This window comes from Ammodytes marinus (assembly GCF_949987685.1).
Source record: "Ammodytes marinus genome assembly, chromosome: 23".
Taxonomy (NCBI): Eukaryota; Metazoa; Chordata; class Actinopteri; order Uranoscopiformes; family Ammodytidae; genus Ammodytes; species Ammodytes marinus.
Genome location: NC_137227.1, coordinates 7008029 through 7024365, shown reverse-complemented (window position 1 = coordinate 7024365; position 16337 = coordinate 7008029). Strand labels below are relative to the sequence as shown.

Here is a 16337-nt window from a genome sequence, read left to right as displayed (position 1 = left end):
TAATCTAGCGCTACTTCCATGAAGTTAGCCTCTCTGACAAATAATACGTTAAATTAACCTTTTTATAAGTTAATAATTCTGTAAATATTTCTGTAAGTTTGATAATGTCACCGGGGCAAACCGGCAAAGCACCAACCATAGTGTCTTCCACAAAGAAGTACTCCATGAATTGCTTTTTGAAATTGAAACACCCTTGCTTGCAACCGGGAGCAGAAAGTTCAATCTCTTGCATGTAAGAAAACAAGTGCACCATGGCTATCATACTGAAAGTGTAATGGAACTCCCATCGTCTGTTTGCCCTGCTCTCAGAGACCAACTTCTGTGGTTTACTCGGGTCACTTCGGTGAACCAATCAGGTATTTCATTGGAGAGATATGTTGGCGTGTCTTCCTCTCTTAACCTCTGCGCCTGTGTTCAGTTGAGTTTCTTTCCTCAGCACAAGCATGGCTTAGGGGCTGTTTGACTCCAAAGTGCTGAGGGAGGCTAAATAGTGGATCAGAAGGAATGTCAGAATGCTGAAGTGTTTCCACAATCAACTTTTAATGAGACGCATCAAATATGCAGGGGCAGCTGGCAATTGGCCTTGGGTTGACGGCAGGATGTGTGAGAGTGAGAAAAAAAGAGGGAGAGAGAGACATGCACCGCAAAACATACCCATCCACACATTTACACTCGTAAATGTCATTACGCAACGTAAAACTGATGAATAGCCCCTGAAGTACACGGAAAAACCAAACACCAAAGTCAAACAAAACCACGTTGTCGCCTTAAAAGGGTACTCCAGCAATTTGGTATTGCGTATCCATCAAGTAAGAGGGCTCCAGAGAGACAGATTAAAGATGCTCCCGTTTGCAATGCGGGCCTTTCTATTAAACGTTTGTAGGCAAGCCAAGAGAGCTCCCGACGATGACATTAAACCACTGTTTTCACATGCTGAGCACCACTTTTACATAAAAGAGTAAATTGACCTTGATGTGCAAAAACACTGCAGGCGTGCCCCTATAAATTAAAGCCTTAAATTAGTTATTGTACTAGATCAATGCAATATGAAACAGTTCAAGTTAGTATTGAGTTACTATTCTACTTTAAGTTGTTGCAAAGCTCATACACATCTTTCAGCAACCATCAGGGAGCTGCTGGATTGAAGCTCATTAGGCTTTGAGTTAAGCCTTGATGTTTTTAGTCAAAGAAAATGCCTGTATGTAATCCTTCCCTTTCATGCTGACAGGGTGACACAACATGTTTGGAAGCTTTTCATCGGGCGGCTCTCTGGCCTCGGCAGCGAGAGATTGAGTCGCTGTAACTACTGGAAGATATAAAAGCCCATCCATCCATATAGCTGGCTGACTAGACGCAGAAGGTCAAACGTGGAGTGTGGTAATCTTTAATATCCTGAGTGTTAATCCCAAATTAACCCTGAGACCACACACCAGGCCATGTGCTGCTTAACACATCAGCTACGGTTGCGGAGCCGAGCCAAGCCGAGCCAGACCAAACCAAAAAAAAAACACTGAAGAGGCTGATGGTGACCTTTAGCGTGACTCTGGTTGGTACAGACGCTTTGATCCAAAGAGCTCCCAAGATCGGACACAAAGACGTGCAAGACTGCTGCTGCATGTACCCTTCACACTGATTTATCTCTCTCTCTCTCTCACACACACACACACGGCGTCTCTTAGAAGTTACAACCATGTATGCAATAGGCCTACCTAAAAGCAGGGGTAAGTCATACCTGAGGCAGTGTAAAACAGAGGGTTAAAATGCACAAACACAAACTTAGACACAACCAAGGTTGATGTGTGTAGATTTGACTTTGAAAATTCAAGAAATTGATTTTATGAATTAACTTTGTGTAGGTCAGTTGACGTGAAAGTTGTAAAACAAGAGTTTCAAAGTGATGGATCTTTTGCCCAAGCTCAGATTCAGTTCTTTATTTACAGTATGGAACCAGACTGACACAAATTCTGGCCAAAATTCTGGCAATGGCGGAAAGCTCCGTGTTCGTCAAAGATGCTGGGATTGATGGAATTTAAGAATCAAAATTAAAGAAAAATTGAAGATCAAAACTAGTTTTAGTTTATACATTAAACTATGTATACTGTATCAAACAAATACATTTAACCAAAATTTGACGAAGGGAGAATCCTGTTTGACAGTGATGCAGACCAAAAGGTTGAGCAAGTTCAGTTTGAGACATGTCAAAAGATGGATGGATGTACTGACACCCTTAGGCTCCATCAGTTGTTGGGGACGATTTAAAATAGCAATTTCAGAAATATACTGACTATTGGTCCACAGTCTGGGTGAAAATACAAAAAACAAACACCTGAACCTATCTCTTGTGATACAACTTAATAGTATATATTGTGTGGCCATCCATGCCTGACAAGTGCCCATGTCTTGTATCCAGTTGTAATGCAGGTTTTCAGCTAAAGTCCAAGTGTCCAAGTTCAACCCAAGCACACAATCCCTGTGTGTTAACTAATCATCAAGGTTATTATTTCAGACTAAACAAACTTTCTCTGGGGACACAGAATACATTGTGTAGCTGTATGTGCAGGCTTAATATAGTACTCGTCTTGAATACTAAACTCCTTCTTGAATACTAAACTCCTTTTAGATACAATTGGTGGACTGTCCAATTTCACATCAGCTCAGATAGTTGAATATCTATAATACCTTAGACTCTTGTTAATCTCTGATCCATGGTTTAGGTGATTTAGTCTTCACACCCAAATTTGACCGGAGAAGGCGTACAAAGCTCATACTGACATTTTCAAATTAAAGCTGTTGATTTTACCATTCTTGTGCCTTAAATTTATTTTTTTACAGAATGTATAACTGTAGTGAGTTTTACAGACAGTTTTATTGTGGCAGGCACGAAAAAGAGTCCCATTAGGATGTATCCTGAGAAGCTCATAGCGTTAGTCAACAGACAATAGATGTATCAGAGTTAATCGGAGTGCATCATGTCCAACAGCCCCAGATAATGTGGTGGTCTTTATTGGTGCATGTAATCCTACAGACATTCAACACCAATTATAGAATGACATTAATGAATTGGCTTGAATTTCAACCACTAAAGTCACCCTGAATCCTCCCGCTGCCCAAGGCCTCAAGTCAGAAGAAAACTAGGCAGCCGCTAATTAAATTTTTACCCCGGTTGCTCACTCCAAATCTTAATGCGTGTGTGTGTGTGTGTGTGTGTGTGTGTGTGTGTGTGTGTGTGTGTGTGTGTGTGTGTGTGTGTGTGTGTGTGTGTGTGTGTGTGTGTGTGTGTGTGTGTGTGTGTGTGTGTGTGTGTGTGTGTGTGTCACCTTAGACCGAATGGGCTATGCTGTAGGAGAAGAGGACGGTCTGACAAGGACAACGTCTTGTCTGTCAAATCACACACACAAGCTCCCAGCAGAAATATATTTGTCTCCTTGCCTCTGTCCATCCCTCTCTCAAGTGTCAAGTATACCCCCCCCCCCCCCCACACACACACACACACACACACTCTCTCTCACACACACACACACACACCTGACATTGTGCATGAAATGTGAGAGCGCCAGGTTCACTTCATTTCAAACAGTTTCTCAAAATTTGATTATTTGCACATTTGTCAGGGAATGTGCATCGCTTAAATACATTACCAATGGAATCGTGGATTTAATGGGAACATAGAGGCCACTTGGTACACCTTGCACAGAGGGTGGGACAGTACAAGTGGAGGGTCAATAGGGTTGGGTTAATCCAACCATACTGTATATCTTTTCTTCCAGTCCCTGTCCCTCTCTCTCTGTTCTTTTTTCCCTTTTGTCCTTTGTGCCTTCCTTCTCTTTCTCCCCTTCTTTCATCCCTCTCTCATCCCCAAAAACTGCATATCTTGTCAGCAGGGGAAGTCCTTACCTCTGCCTTTTTCTGCAAGTAAAAGAGGGCGAGAGAGTGACGCAGTGAAAAGAGGAAGAATGGTGGTGCGTGTGACTAAAGCATCAATAGCTGAATGACTGACGTGTCATTCGGGGAAGAAGGAGGGAGGGGGGGAGAAAAAGGAGAAAGAATAGAAATACTGGAAAAAGGGGAAAGACGAGTGAAAGAGGAAGGATAAATCTGTTGTGAATTGTCCCACTCTGCCTTTATGTTTCCCACGGGTATTTCCGTATCTCTTGGCCAGCACAGGGATGCACCGACGGCTTGCTCTTGATGTTTTCATTTAGCGAGTCATTCATATTTCTCTCTGTCAAAAAGAAAGCTTCCCCGGAGCTGATGGCACTTTTTGACAATAGCTGATGATTACACTTCCATCTGTTTGTTTGAGACGTCATCTGAAGTGCTGTCTGTGTCAGTGCCGACGCAGTCAGACTCCTACAGGGAGAACAGATGTGCCACCATCACCGACGCATCATTGATGAATTATGGGCACTGTAGTTGACTAACTGTTTCAGCATGTGGCAGCATTTTAAAAAAAAAAGCTTAATCGGAGAAGATCAGCAGCTTCGTGCATCACGGCATTCCCTAAATTAATCGTGAAAAACAGAGCAGACGCTGATATGGTCGGAGAGGTAAAGAAAATAGTGATACTTTAAGGTATAAGAGTTGAGCATCTATACTAGACATTACAAAGAGGGAAGTTAGAAAGAAAAGCTAAACTGAATTGTTAAACTTCTTTCATTAGCTGTGTCCATACTACCCTCATGAAAACCGTTTCTCTCCAAGATCTGCCGAAATCTACCATGTCACAGAAAACTGTAACATGAATAGTCTAATTTGATGTATGGGAATAGTTGTGTGGACTGATCTAGCTTCTCTTCTCAAGGTAAACCCAGAAAAACTATCAGAAGAGAGAACTAGCTAGCTGTCATATGCTGTAACCTACTAGTAGTATAGGTTGAGCAGCAATGGCAGAAAGAGCTGTTCCATTCAAACAGCTTAGAATTTGGAAATAATAACTGGATTTCCTAAGGAGAGTCAGTGTGTAGTAGGCCTACTGCCACGAGCCCCAGAAATGCATGGAAGACAAAGTATATGTTTAAAAGGAGCAGGACAAAAATCATACCAAAATGCTGCTGCAGTGGCAATTCTATTCTCTAAACCGTCAAGCATTATTGAATAGGCGTATTGTAATGCAAAACTCTCTGTCTACTGGAAAACGGATTGTTCGTTGTGCTCCCTGACAGGTGGAAACAAAGCACAGTTGAATTTGAAAGTAATTACATCATAAGGCCGAGGCAACAAAGCAGCAGTAACTTACAGTTGCATTCTTTTCATGCAGTAAATGGGTGTAATTTCTGTAGTCTGTGTGTCTGTACTGTTACCACTATGGCAGGAGGGCACACATTGCACATTCATGCACAAACTTACAGTGTATCCAGCTCCTATGCATTTTAATATTATATTATTATGCATTTTTTGTGCCTAAAAAAATGAACCTCCAATTCAGACAGCGGACAAAACACCATTTAAAATTGAATTCTCTTTCATCATAATATAGCACTGTGGGCGAATTCTGCAAATTGGTAGCTGCTACTTAACCTGCCATGCTTCTGCACACTGCAGTCCCAGACACACTTCCCAGGCTTTTCTTCCGGAGTTAATAAGCTTGTTACTCCCGGCTGCCCCTAATATTGTCTTTCTCACCACTAGCGCGTGAGCCTGACGCTATTAATCCACGGACATATGGATTTTACAACCGCCAGTATTTCATGTCTCCGAGCATTTATTGCATCCACTGGTAAACGCTCGAAGGGAAGGCCACGAAAGCAATAACGCATCCTTATATTGAAATGAGTATAAGTTGAGTAGGATATGGAGATTTTTCTTTTCCTCATATCACGGGGTAAGGCCGACATTTGCATTGACAGCTGTCTCAAAAGCTCCATGAACATCCAGATTCGGGATGAGGAAGCACCACACACGCATTTTCATATTTTCATATTTCCAGCCCATTCACATTCACATTAGTTGCTGCACAGCTAAATTGCATAAAATTAGGGGGCACACAGTGGCCCCACTTGACAATGAATAATGGGGATGAAGGGCGGGGAGAGCCTATATGGTAATGGCTATGTTTACAAGGACCATCAATCATCTCCAAACCACCAGCAGCCTCATCCCTCATAGGACAAGAGCGAGAGAAAAAAAGGGGGCGGGATACCTTTAAAACAAACGGCTTCTCTCTCTCTCACTGCAGTCCAACACTGGCTTTAAGGAAAATCCATAGAAATCAACGTGATTAAGTGCACGAAAAAAAGGCTGAAAGTTTACCGGACTCCCATGTTGTTTTTGCCATGTTTGTGCTTGTAAATTAAAATGACCATTAGGGTATAGGGTCAAACGAATTACACAGCCATTCCTTAAACTGTGCATGCAGAGGGACTGACAGCGCTGTGACCGTATAGCCAAAGAACAGCAGAGGCATTTCCTAGGCTCCCTAAAGTGGAAAAAAAAGAACGAGAAGTGCTAAGTAAGGGAAGATCAAGTTGACATTTGTGAAAAAATCTAATTTGGATGTGTCAGACTCTGTATCCCTGAAAAGAGATCAATGCCACCGCACCAGCAGCAGCGAAAAAAAAAGACCAAAGAGAACTGCCTATATATTTTTATATCAACTTCAAGGCTCTATATAAACACGGGGGCAGTGAGAAATACAATTACCACCATTGTCAAACTAATGGCTTTGATCCTCTTTACCTGCTTTTGCCATTGCATTGACTGTACAGGTGACTCTATAACTATGACACATAGCTATAAATACAACACTGATGTCAAAGCATTACATTACATAACTGCCAGGACCCTATACTGACGGACAGGACACCATTGTTTGTGCCTGAATTACGTCCAGTGCTGTGGAAAATGTCATGCCAAAGAAAAGCTAATACATGGTCAGTCTTACAGGGAAAGGAATGAGAGCTTAAAGGAGAAGTCAGTGATATTTTTTTGTTAAATATAAGTATTAAATCGATCTATATTCATACAGCAATCACTTAAACAGTGTGCACAGTTCATAACACTGGTCTCCCAGTCATTCAGCTTTGCAGTAATTCCCAGATAAAATTTTGAGTATCCAGCTCGTTTTTATCCAATCAGGAAACAGAGCGCTATAAAGAGGCGGGGTCTCTGTGCCTGTGAACGATGACTAGCTGCTCTCCATCGCGTCACTATATGACGAAGACGGCTTTGTGTTCATGTGATGGTGACGTGGGGGCGAGGGAGGGGACTGCTAACTGCAGTCACTGAGAGGAAGTTAGCTAAAAAGGACCATATCACTGACTTCTCCTTTAAGGGTAGGTTGAAAAACAATTATTTTGATTATTTGTGTCTAAAATATCAAACCATAGTACGGTTGAGGTAATATTAGGTAAGGCAGCCCAGGGATGAACTCCAGTCACTGCAATAGAGGATGGATGCACTACATGCACTTCCAGCACCTTGACTTCAAAACCCTTGCTTTTCCCCTTGTTACATAACGGACACACTATATGCATCTTGACACTTGGAGTTGGCATCACACCAGCTCTCAGGCAAACTATGTTTATATGCAATTCACTCACAGGGGCAAAAATACTTTAACGCTCTTTGACAATGTGTACAGTATGTTTTCCCTAAAGCAGCTAATGTTTAGGCACTTTTATATTGTTTTAGATTAGAGAAAGAATGTGGTCCTGGAAATTCTAACGTTAAATGTTGTGAAATGATATTTGAAACGCAAGGTTATACAAGTTTATTGTATTAAAATAATAATACAACCAAGATTTTTCCCCTTAACAAGTTGTATATTTGATTACACTTAAACAAATGCAAGACTCAGGACGCTAACCCCTGTCTATAGAACAGCCAAACTTGCCGTATTTGGCTGTGTGAACTATTTGCATAAAAACCTAATTTTTAGGAGATGCCATGCCATAAATCCCAACAGCCCATTATTCTGACAGCTCAATAGTCCGGCATATTTCCACTGGAGCGCAGTTAGTTTTGAGTAGTATATTCCACAGACATTCATCCTCGACTAAATCAGGTTCGCGCAAACTGGACAGTATTTTTATAGATGTTCCTAAATCAGCTGATGAATATCTGTTGAATATCTAAAACCCACTCCACTTCGGTGGAAATGTGTTGGATTATTGAGTTGTCTGGATAATAGGCCGTAGGAATAATGGACAGCCCCCTTTCTAGGAAAACACAGAATGCACTGAAAGTCTGCACACAAGAAAATAGTGCCCTGCAGTGGTGTCCGATATGAACAGATATGGTATGAATCTGGCCTAAATGCTGCAGTTATTACAGTGGCAAAAGTAAGCCACACCTGGGCGAGCACTCACTGGCCCATGGAGTAGTAGACACTTGGAGAACATTTTTTTCCATTTGCACCAAGAGAAACCTCTGGAAACAATGAGTGACAGGCCACGCACACAGTTATAGGTCAAGCAGAGAGAGAGAGAGAGAGACGTCGTGGTTTAATTAGAAAAAAAGCAACGGGGTGAACTTTTCGCTCCGTGCTCCAAAAGCTTAATGATTTAAAGCTTAAATGAATGGCTCAATGATTAAGTCAGAGAGAAGAGAGAGAGAGAGAGAGAGAGAGAGAGAGAGAGAGAGACAGGGGAGCGAGACGGTAACAAAAGCAGCTGTCTCAGAAGTGAGAGAGCGTATATGGAGACCAAGATAACGAAAAGAGGGATAGAGAACAAGATAGAAGCAGAGAGGAGGGAGAGAAATAAAGACAAAGACGCTGGGCATAAATCAAGAGAGAAGCCAAGCGTTAGAAACGCTGAAAGAGAGATATACCCTTGGGGCTTGTTGTGTTTTTAAGGCCAGGCACTACAGGCAAAAGCATGGTGTTGTCAATAACTGGTCAATGTTAACATATGTACATAACAAAATGTACATCTGTGTTTATTGTACTAAACCTTGTCTGTTTGCAAATATTTCTCCTATTAAACCATCTATAAAAAGGAAATTATCTCAACATTAGTTTTTTTTCAATAATCTGCCCCCCAAAACACTTCTGAAGCACTAACATCAACCTCAGTCTTACTACTATTCTGAAGGTTACACCAGAAATATTTCTTAATATTTTGTAAATTGTCTAATTTGATACAATTTAGTCTTAGCAATATAATAAAAGGGCATTTTTAAGATCTGTACAAAGTTAACTTTTGAATATAAAAATGAAAAAAGGCTGTATCCAAAATCTCACCTGTAAAAACGTTTGACTCTTGATATGTTTAAATAAACAAACATTGCGATACAAAAAATGATTGCCGTAAAGAAAGTTATCAGCTGGCAAAGTTTCAAGTTTTGAGTTAAAATACCCTTTTCACCTGCAGTGTCTCGCCTAAACCGGCGAACAGACAGAGATGGAGAGACCAAGAGAGAAGAAGAAAAGAGCAAAGGAATGACAGAGAGAGAGAGAAAGAGAGAGAGAGAAGCAGTGAGACAAGGTAACCTGGATCAGAGAGGAAAAAGTGGGAGGGAGATCAAACCACAGCGAAAAAAGAAATATAACAGCAGAAGATCAGAGAGGGGGAGACAGTAAACAAGAGAGGGAGAGGAAGCAAGTGTCACAGATAGAAAGTAAGAGAAAGGACAGCAAGTTGAAAGAGACACACAGAAGAAAATAATCTAAAAATGCGACCAAACCAAACACTGTTATCTTGCCAACACGTCTTCCAAACTTTTCATGGCCTCCCGAACAGGGGCGGACTTACAATTACAAAAGGTAGACAATTGCCTTGGGCCCAAAGCGGCCCCCTAAAACTAAACTTTTTTGCTAATTAATAATGCATTTGAAAAAATCCATACACTCAAATGGCATCAGAATGCTTAATAAATATTCAGATTACTGTGTTCAATGTTTATATGACCAGTTATCTGTTTGCCTTAGGCCCCATAATCACTATATTGGACCAATCTGCGCCTCACAATTATCATCCAGTGCCAAGATTCACTGCATATGCCGTGATTATTATAAATATGGAAGTCATATCTTGGATATCAGTATGGGATGTGCATGCTTCCATGTCTGACTATTTTGTTACCATGAATTTCAACAAACATAGACATTGTCAGTATTCCAGTGTCCACATGTGTTTACTCTGAAAAGCCTGTGTTTTAACAGAACACTGCAGAGGCCCTGTGGAAGGAGAGAGAGACAGATAGAGAGCACGGTGAGTCAGCCAGCACAAAGGTGTCCACTATCCCAGGACCCCTCTCCACTGATGGTGATTATAGTCAGGATCAGCAGGGAGAGCCCGCCCGCCCACCCAGTGTGGATCCAGGCCAGGACCTGCTCTCACCTGAGGGGGAGGGAGGGAGGGAGGGAGGGAGGGAGGACGAGGAAGAGACATGGAGGAAAGGACTGGCAGACAAGGGAAAGACAGAAGGAAATGGAAAGAGGTGGAGGGTGGAAGTATGACAGGAGGAAAAAGATAATAAACACTAGAGACACTCATTGTTAGAGGGGTTTCTTGGTGCAAATGAAACACATTTTCTACTCATGGACCAGTGAGTACTCGTCCAGGTGTGGTTACTTTGCCAGTGTCACAAATACTGCAGTATTTAGGCTCAGATTTATATGAAATATGTCCATATCGGATAACCCTAGAGGACACTATTTCAGTGTGGGCCAACTTGCAGTGCAACCTGTGTTTCCTAGAAATTGTTTTTTTGAAGGTAATAGTTATTTTTTCCCCAAAATACAGCACCTTCGGAAGGAACTATATATTTGGGGAACTTCCTTCATGTTTTTGGGAGTGCAGCACGTTGACACCATAGACAGGGGTTAGCACCATGAGTCGTGTATTTGGTTACGTTAAAGTAACAACACATCGGCACACATTTGGTTGAATGATAATAAAATAAACTTGTATTGCCTTGTTTTTTCAAGTAACATTTCACTGTTTCAGTTTCTCTTTCTCTAACCTGAATCAAGTGTGACTCCCCTAACATTAAAATGATCGTGTTCCAGCTTCTATAGGGAACCACATTGTACACATTCTACTGATGTAAAGAGGGAGTTCAATTAAGGAGGAAGAGGCATAGGTACAGTGAGAAGGGAGGGAGGACTACAAGGTGTAATAGGAAGGAGGGAGGGCAGAGGAAAGGGAAGGAGATGGGGAAGAGACGCAGGAACAAGAGAGGGAAGCAGACGTACAACAAAGCAGGAAGTAAGGGAGAAAGAGATAAACTGCGAGAAAAAAAAACATTTGTGGAGGGATGAAAGCGAGCTGATGAATTAGCGAGAGACAAAAGAAGTATTGCAGAGAGAGAGAGAGAGAGAGAGAGAGAGAGAGAGAGAGAGAAGGGTGGGAGGGTGAGTGGAGACAGATCAATCACCATTGGTCCTGCTGTTGCAACATTGAAAAGAGCCAATGGCCAGGAACCAAACTTTCCACCCACACACTTTTTCTTCTTCCCTCTTCATCACAACATCTCTTTCTTTTTACTTGAAAACCTCTCTCTCTCTCTCCATCGCTCTCTCTATCCTCCAGTCTGTTTATCGCCCCCCCCCCCCCTCCCTGGCTCTTTGATGACACCTTACATCTTTTAGCCTTCTTAACGCCATACTATATTTTCCTCCTCCTTCTGGTTAAGTGCTGACCTATACACAGATAAATAGGAATATTCCCTTTAGAGCCATTAGAGGCACACACAAGCCAATTTCTCGTCTAGAAAAGCTCGCTAGATGACACTTAAAGTATATTATGCCATAACTCACGGCGACGTACAAGTGGAGGAAATAAAAGTCAGATGTGAAAATGGGAGGGAAATACCCCAAAAGACACAAATTGGCCCAATTCTCCAAAGTTTTACCACTTTGTCCCAAGTTATATTGTTTGAAAGTGTGGATGTTGCACAAAATAAAACTTTAGCAACTCTATGCCATGTTGAAGAAGTAGGATTTCAGTCTGATTTGGGGTCAGCTATTACAGTGCATGTCATGTCTACGGGCGGCAGTGGCGAAGTCGGTAGGGAGATCGCCTCTGGAGTGCAGGGTCGGAGGTTCGATCCCCCGTCTCCCCGCCACATGTCGAAGTGTCCCTGGGCAAGACACTGAACCACAAATTGCTCCCGATGGTTCAGAGAGCGCCTTGCATGGCAGCTTCTACCATCGGTGTATGAGTGTGTGTATGAATGGGTGAATGTGGTAAGATATGTAAAGCGCTTTGGGGCTGAGAAAATCGTCTAGAAAGCGCTATATAAGTCAAGTCCATTTACCATTTACCATGTAATGGCATATGCTGTAAGTGGACACACAAGATGATATTGTACATGTCTAAGTGTGGTCATCTTTTGTTTAACCTGCCTTTGAAAGCACTTAGTCGTTGTCTGGTCGCACATCAAAAGGGAAAAAAAACTAAATTGTGCCCAGGAGGTGAACTGATGAAAAGGAATAAAAGTTTACAGAAGTTGCACATGCCAAAACACAAAAGGTGACTACAAAATATAAAAATGTATCCATGCCCTCCAGAACAACATAATTAAGCCTTGTCTTCACTTTAGGGCACCATGTATTTTCTGTGCCTTCCCAAGCAGGTAAAGGTTGGTGGACCAGGGACTTGGTTGTTGACCGTGTTATAAATCCAATATTCTCTACCCATCAATTCATCCGGAATTCTTCCGTACATGGGCTTACAAAAAATGCCATTTTGGTGCACTAGCTGAAAGGAATGATTACGGCCTTTGTTTTCCTTACTCAAAAAGCACCATTAAAGTATATTCCTTCTCTGATTGTAGCAATGGTATCAAAATGAGCAATATGCTGATGTCACCAGGTCCTTGTACTATTTTTGTAACAAAATGCAATGTTAACTTAATCTAAGTGCACTGATACCTGCAGGTTAAAATACATTTTGTTTTCTTGTTATGTATCTGTCCACAGGGAGCTGAGAGGTCATTGGGTCAAGTGCATAACAGTGCACAGAGCTGGCAGAGAGGGAACCAAGGACAGTGGTTCTCTTGAAACAAGGCCACCTTGAACTAGATATTAGGTAATTGCTAAAAAGGTTTGGCTTAGGCCAGTGCATACAAGTATACTGGAAGTAAGAATTACACACACACACACACACACACACACACACACACACAGGTCGTGACAAATAAATGGGTCATGGCACTTGCTGCTGTCTTTCTCTTTTCTCAATTGTCTCCCGGGAGAACACAAAGTAATATGCATGTGAAAGTGACACACCAGATGCATTTGAAGACGCTCCATCTATGTGGGTCCATGTGTAAGTTCATTGTGTGGTCATAGGCAATGCATGCATAAGTGTGTACACCTTGTGTGCTTGACAGCCTTTATGTGTACGTATCCACCTGAGAATACCTATTGGCCCATTACACATCTGCTACAACACACATACTCACACACACACAGTCTCTACTTTGTGTGTGTGTGTGTGTGTGTGTGTGTGTGTGTGTATGTGTGTTCTTGGCTGACTCTCTGACGGAGATGGATGAGGCAGAGTCGGCCCTGCGAGGGACTTGCGTGTTTTTGCGACAGTGACCTCTGATCTCGGTGAGGGCCCACAGCTGCGGACACGCTCGCCCACTGCGCATTAGTTAATGACCAATTGCTGCGCGCACACACACACACACACACACACACACAGGTTGTGACAAATAAATGGGTCATGGCACGTGCTGCTCTCTTTCTCTTTTCTCAATTGTCTCCACGCTCCATCTATGTGGGACCATGTGTTCAAGTTCATTGTGTGGTCATAGGCAATGCATGCATAAGTGTGTACGCCTTGTGTGCTTGACAGCCAGGTATGTGTACGTATCCACCTGAGAATACCTATTGGCCCATTACACATCTGCAGGTGGGTTTCTCATACTAAGGTAGAGACTGTGTGTGTGTGTGTGTGTGTGTGTGTGTGTGTGTGTGTGTGTGTGTGTGTGTGTGTGTGTGTGTGTGTGTGTGTGTGTGTGTGTGTGTGTGTGTGTGTGTGTGTGTGTGTGTGTGTGTGTGTGTGTGTTGTAGCAGATGTTTAATGGGCTGGAGGGAAGGGTGAATCGACAATGACTTGATGAATTTAAAACCACCCAGAAGGACTAGCCGCTCAATTCTTTACCTGGATGGCGTCCAGAGTCGCTGATAGAAAGAGGACGAATCAATTTGCCATCACTTTATTATCAGACACTCTTCACTACTCTAGACGTGTGGAGGTTTTCAACATGAGGGTATCATTGGATGAAATAAATTGCTAAATCTTTGTGTGTTACCTCAGGCTAATAGAATTGTAAATACTGCCTCATTCATACCTGTTTTCAACCATTTGTTTCTTCTTTGTTATATTATATATACAACTACACAGTATGTGTTTGCTTAAGGGTAAAGTTGGCCACCTTTTTCAATTATTGTCCAAAATAATAACGTTTGCCTTGGTTGACATGTCATAATTACCATGAACAGACATACTGTAAGTTGATTTGACTTATTCCAATGTTCGCCCTCCTATTGTGTGTCACTACCGGCTGTGGGGTTTTCTAATGTGTATTACTCCGCTGCAGAAAATAGTCCCCAACAAATTCACCAATTACTTCTAATGTGAGTGATTTTAAAGCTACAGGGCCTGGCATTTTTAGATCAATAAAAAAAACTGCATTTGTGACCTGTTGAAAAAGATGAAGGTGTCCGGTAAGAACTGGGTCTAAAAACATCTGTGTCACAGACTGTAATGTTGTTTTTTCATTGGGAGGCTTGTCAGCGTGTAGAAGTGAACAGCTGGTGAATCCTGGTGCTACATACTATAGGATGAGAGACAACGAGGGAGAGGGAGGGAGACTTTGAGAAACTACGCGTGTCGGAGAGGAAAAAGAGATAGGACACCTAAACGTCTCCCGGCCTAATTGCTTCTCTCTTTTCTCCCGCACTGTTCCCTCCTCTCATTCATCTCCAAACGTACGGAGTGAACACCTCTCTCCTCCTTTCTCATCTCCTCTTGTCTTCTTCTTCCTCTGGCACTGTGCTGAGCCAGCACTGCTGCCTCCTTCATCTCTCTCTCTCTCTCCCACTCTCTCTTTCTCTCATGCTCTCTCTCTCTCTACCTCTCTTCCTCTCATGCTCTCTCTCCCTCTCCCTTTCCCTCTCTCTCCCTTCCTTCCTCTCCCTATCTCTATCTCATGCTCTCTCTCTCTCACACTATCTCTTGCTCTCTCTCTCTCACTATCTCTTGCTCTCTCTCTCTCTTGCTCGATCCCTCTCTCTCCAAGCCACAGCAGTGGGACATGGAGCACAATGCTAATCAGACTCTCTCGACATAGGCTGCATACATTCATACATACATACATCCCCCCCACCATTCATTCGCTGTCACTCGACAGAAAAAAAATGTCTTAACGAGTGTCAGGAGTGAGAGGAGAAGGAGAGAAACAAACTTTTCCTCGCCTTTTATCTGCATGACTTTTCCCATCTCCTCTCCCTCCATCCCTCCCTCCCTCTCTTCCAGCCCGTTGTCATGTCGATGACAGCTTCCAAATCACCAACCATGGAACTTTGGCCTAGTTTCCACTGAGCGGTGCAGCTGGGGTCAGTGCAGCTTGTCATTCTTTTTTTTTTTTGCGTTTCCACTGTCAAAAAGTTGGGAAGGGTACCAAAATAAGTGAACCATGCCAATACAATTTTTGTCACACTTTCGTTGGGTGACCAAGCCATCCCAAAGGGGTCAGAACCATACCTCTTCATGCCCAAATTCTTTCTTTTTGTAACTTTCTATACTGACCACCATCTGCGTAGAAGACCACAACTACTTCTCTTCAGGCTCATGGCTGTATATTTCAGTATGGACTCTCCATTTTAACAGATAATATCAAGTCAGTCCTCGTCCAGCCCGGTTCCGGACCACTGAATAACCAACCACATAATCGATTTGTTTAACAATTCAAGTACTCTCTGTATGTTGTTGTGCCAATTGACAGCTATTGCAAGAAAAAAATCATTCTAACTGTTCTCAATCGGCAGGCATATTTTTTTCAATCCTTGTCGGGAACAATAAGTTAACTGCTCCTACCTACCACTAAACCAGATTCTGTGATTTTTTCCATCGGACCATTTATTATTAGAAGTGAGAAGAAATACTACAAGAAATGAGGGGAGACTGAGATTTAGAATGACATGCAACAACGACAGTGTTCCTCTGTCTTAATGCAGCTGTCTCCTTGATACAACAAAGTCATTTTTGACTTCAGCACCTGCAGTTAAGTCACAGATCCCCCCCCCCCCTCCCCCTCTCCCTCTCTTTGCAGCTTGGAGTTTCATAGAACAATTTCCATATCAAAGAGCTGATTGCCACACCAATGTTTTTTTTTACACTTGGCTGAGAAGAGCATCTAATTGGCAATCAATCTAATAT

General features: G+C 42.4%; 1 protein-coding gene across 1 annotated transcript in view; it reads right to left on the bottom strand.

Moving 5' to 3' along the window:
- The window catches only part of fgf11a (fibroblast growth factor 11a), a gene marked incomplete at both ends in the record, with an annotated part of 82883 nt that overhangs the window by 40988 nt on the left and 25558 nt on the right, over nt 1-16337 (bottom strand). The gene's annotated exons all lie outside the window — the stretch shown is intronic.